Genomic DNA, 4,776 nt, shown 5'->3' with positions numbered 1-4,776 from the left:
CATTCCTACACAAAGCTAAAAATAAATCCATTTTGAAAGTCGGAACACTAGGACTGACACCCAAAGTTGTCTTCCGATTCACGCAAACTTGCACATGCTGACTACCCTGGCTCCACCCACACACCTTACACATGAGCAAAAGTGAATAGTTTTTTTGGTTTTTTTTGTTTTTTTGTTTTTTTTTTTTAGTTCTTAACTCACAAGTTGTCCAAAACCATTGATGTAGAAGAAGCTCAAAGTCATAGAATTGATAATTAATATGAAGGACTTTGTTCGGGTGACATTAAATCACACAAGTGGAATTTAACTAAAGGAGAAGTGTCTTCAAATACCCAAGGATAAGTCATGCTAACCAGGCCTACTAGAGATAAGGGAGATTTGGCATGCCAGGATGTAAATGTTTGTTCACCAGGATTGACCAGCCATTAGTCACACCTCTAATGAACAGCTTGGCAGCAGGAGGTGGGGGATGGGAAGGCATGAACAGTGTAGGGTCACAACTGTTATTAAGTCCAAGCCATTAAGTCTCCTGTGCTCTTACTGGGAAAAGCATACTTTTGCCGGGTGGGCACGATGACCCTGGGTAACAACTATTTGGAAATAAAGACAGCAGAGTACTTACATAACCCTGGCAATATGTAATATCTTGGCTGTGTAAATCTTCCGTCTGCCTAAAAAACCAGACTTGTATTCTCTTGTCTATGTTTAAGTGTTTAAAGTGTATCCTGGGGGGGGGGGCTGAGACCTGGAAGAGTTTTTAAAAGGACAGTATGTATAAAATGCATAAGCCTAAAGTATATATACGCTGACAAAGGCTTCTGTTGGGGGTTGACTCTTATTCAGGCATCAGCCTTAGACAACCAGGCACTTAGCCACTTTCCCCCATCCCTGAGTGTTCAGAGTGACACCTCCCCAGGAGGCGTATTATTTCTATCATACCATCTAAGTGGCCAGATTTGACTCAGGGGCTATAATTTCCTTCATCTGGCTTAGACACCCCCCTCCTCGAATGGCCACAGTATCCTCTTGCTCAGGACACATCTTCACACATCTCAGACCTTCCTAGGATCCTTTCCCTGGCTAAATGAAAAGTTATCAGAACGGTGTCCTCTATCCTTTGAGTTCTAACAGCTGAGGGAGTGCAATGATGTACAGGTTCTTTTGTGGTCACAGAGTGCCCTCAACTCAAGTGAGAACCACGGTAGTAGTTATCATTTACGGAGCTCTAAAATGTGCCAGCTACTGTACTAAGCATTTTCAATATACGGTCTTTTTTTTTTTTTTTTAAGCTTTTAGGAACTTTATTTTCCTTCCACCTTTTTTCCCCTCCACTCAGGTGTTTGCAGAGCAACTCAAGACCACGCAGTGGTGGCTCCAACCCATTTGGTGGTCTGCACTGTGGGAGCTGCTGACCAGTCCTCAGTGGCTGACTGCGCACTCCAGTTTTCCGTGGAGAACTGCTGGATGAGCACAGAAGGCACCTCCACACCCTCAGACCAGTCTGCCACCTCAGGCTGAGCGGCAATGAATTCAGGCACTGGTAATGGTCCATTCACCCTGGAATTCCTCCTTGGTCACAGCCTTCTCAGCAGCAGCCTGCTCCTCCTTCTCAATCTCCTCTGGGTCTCTGTAGAAGTAAAGATCAGGCATAACCTCCCACGGGTGCTCACGGGAGATAGTTCCTCGCATGCGCAGTACATCCTGGGCCAGCATCTACCACATCAGACCCACTGAGTGAGCTCCCTTGGGATGGCAATGTCCACATAGCGCAGGGGAGAGTCTGTTACACAGAGCAAGTAGGCAGGTTGACGTAAGAGGCTTCTGTGAGGGGCTGCTGGTCAGCCCGGGGTTCGGTCACCACTAGAAGCCGTGGCTCCCTGAAGGCTGCTTGGATCTGGTTAGTGAAAGTCCCAGGTGTGAAGCGGCCAGCAATCGTAGTGGCTCCTGTGGCAGCAGCGAACTTCAGCACAGCTCGTTGGCCAGTGTTCCTGACGTCAGCAGGGTTCTCAATGACAATAGCGCGAGCTGCGAGCAACAGCTTCTCCCAGGTCCTCTCAGGTTTATGATGTAGATACCGTCACTTTTCCTTTTGTAGATGTACTGCCCCATCTGAAAGTCAAGGTTGGTGCCACCTAAGTGGGTTCCTGCGGCAAGGAATTTGAGGACATCCTCCTCCAACTGCAGGACGTCAAGGGCTCCGGACATTGTGTGAGTTTCCCTTTTAAGTTACGATGGGAACCAAGAAGAAGCCATATGGATCCGTCCCTGGGTAGTGAGGAAAGTCAATATACAGTCTTATTTAGATCTCATGGCTGTAGTGAGAATTTTATATTGTTAGCCTTTCTTCTAGGCTCCACCCAACAGTTACCTAGCAACAGCAACAGGTGCGAGCCTGGCTTGCTATAAAAAAGACTGTACCTCTCCGCCCCTCTCCACCAACCCCTCCCCGTTCCCCGACCACCTTCTCAGCAACCCGCCCTCTCCTCCCCCACCCCATTTTCTCCCCACATATTCCTGGACAACTTCTTCCCTTCTTTCTCTCTCCTCTTTCTGTCCATTTCTGTCTCCTTTCTTCCCCACACCCCCATCCCATGCCCCAAATAAACTTCATTTTCTACTAGACCCATCATCGTATGGCTGGTTCCTCGGGGGTAGGGGAACATACTTCAGCATGGGCCCACTAAGGCACCCCCTCCCACTGCATCCCCCATTTAGCATCTCCCAATGCTACCCCATTACAAAATACATCTAATACGTTTTTGTTTTAATTCCAGGTGCAGGATACAGGGCCGCTTCAGCTTGTCCATAGCAGCTGACTATGATCTGCCTCATCCTCTGACAGGATCACGATTTTGCCAGCTGCACATAGTTTTTGTAAGGGTATGCGTTTGGAATTCTGGGGACTCCTGAGAGAGCATATAAATACAAGAGCCCCTAGAGGGGTCCGGCCGCCACCACCACCACCGCCACCGCCGCTGCCTCCATCGCTGCTGCTCCTTCTCCCGCTGCTGTTGGTTGCTGGTTGGAGATACTCTTGACAACAAAGATCAAAATCGCCCCCAAGGAACTCAACACCCCTGATCAGCAGGAAGTGGTCTAATGATACCGATATCCCGTCGCCCCTCTATCCTTCTTTCTCTCCTACTAGTATTGGGAGGTTGGAATGGATAAGGGTGGAGAAGGACAGTAGAAATAAGAACCGGAGCCAAAAGTCTGGCTACACACGGCAACCCAAGTCAAATCCCAAAACGAAATGACAGCACCCCCTGGAAACCCTGTTGATGGCTGTGATTAGGGCTGCTGCAGGGGATCACATTAAGGTCTGTGTTCCATGCTGCCACTAGCTGCCGGCTAGGAAGATTCTTTTGCAGTGGTATCAATGACTGCAGACTCGTAACTGAGAATAAGAAACTTTGAAGGCTTCTTTGACAATCCCCTCGCCTCCGCGCCCCCCCCACACACACACACAAAAAACCCTGTCCCACCCACACACAAACAGTCCCGACCAGACGCTATTGAAGAGAGCCCTTAAAAATCGTGATGGGGGGGTCGTCAAAAAAAATCGTGATAAAGGCGCTGAACTGTAGCTCTTCACGGTTGATGTCTGAGCGTAGGGGTGGGCTCAGTTTTCTTTAAGAGGCTACCTACTGGGATTTTGATCATGTTCCAGTGAGTATATAGACAACACAAATTGGATTTGGTGTATGGGGGGGGCAGCATGAGAAGGAGGACATGAGAGGAATGGAAAGCAAGAGTGATGGGGGTGTGATCGGGGTACATTATATGAAATTTCCAAATAATTAATCAAAATATTACGTTGGGGAAAAAATAAAATAAAATAGAAGTTGGGTGAATGGGGGGTAATGACAGCATCAATGATTCAAGTAAACTAGGGTTCTGGTGGGAATATTGGCCAGTTAGAGCAATACATGCTATTTATAATGTCCTGTGCTGAACTAGATAGATGGCTCAGTGGTTAAGAGCACTGACTGCTCTTCCAGAGGTCCTGAGTTCAATTCCCAGCAACCCATGGTGGCTCCCAACCATCTGTAATGGGATCTGATGCCCTTTTCTGGTGTGTCTAAAAATAGCTATATTGTACTCATCCATAAAATAAATCTAAAGGAAAAAAAAGTCCCGTGCCGTCTGAAATCAAATAGGCAGTGGGGTTCATGTGAAGTATGTAACTAAGGAATCCTAATCAGTTAACTACGAACACCTTCTGTCTGCCAAGGACTGCATAAGGCACATGCACACACATTCACACAGACACACATGCAAATAAATAGATAAATCTTTTTTCCTTTAAGCCACAAAAATCCTAGACCATCTTGGGGTAGAAAACAATTGCCTGCTAGTAAGGACCATGGGTATTAACCAGAGTGCTTTCTCAGGTAGCCCATACTCGAAACACTGAAAAGAAGGAAAATTCTTACAAAGGAAGTAAAATGCAGAAGAACGGTTTAAGTGGAATGACTATCAATAAAGCCAGAGATCTCAGGAGTATAGGGTGTGGTCATGATGAAAGACAGAGAAGGAGAAGATGTTTTAGAAACATTTTGAAAACCAAGAACCACAGAGTAGGGTAGGACCTGCCACTCAGTCATCTTTGGAACCCCGTGGATGTGTACCAAACAAATCAGCTGTGTCTACTGTCAAAATATGGAAGTATTTCTATACTCGTGACCTACAAAGCCCCGCTCCCTGAAACTACCATCCACCTATCCCAGCTATCACCCAAGTCTTCTCTTGGAAGGAAGATCCCAAAGCCTACGT

The 4,776-nt window shown here is 46.9% G+C and overlaps 1 pseudogene; it reads right to left on the bottom strand.

The window, feature by feature from the left end:
- Positions 1 to 1,352: 1,352 nt before the first annotated feature.
- LOC116887239 lies at positions 1,353 to 2,238 on the bottom strand (annotated as a pseudogene).
- Between the last annotated feature and the right edge of the window lie 2,538 nt (positions 2,239 to 4,776).

Source organism: Rattus rattus, chromosome 18, assembly GCF_011064425.1.
Source record: "Rattus rattus isolate New Zealand chromosome 18, Rrattus_CSIRO_v1, whole genome shotgun sequence".
NCBI lineage: Eukaryota > Metazoa > Chordata > Mammalia > Rodentia > Muridae > Rattus > Rattus rattus.
Note: the sequence above shows the minus strand (reverse complement) of the source record. Positions and strands in the feature narration are given on the sequence as shown.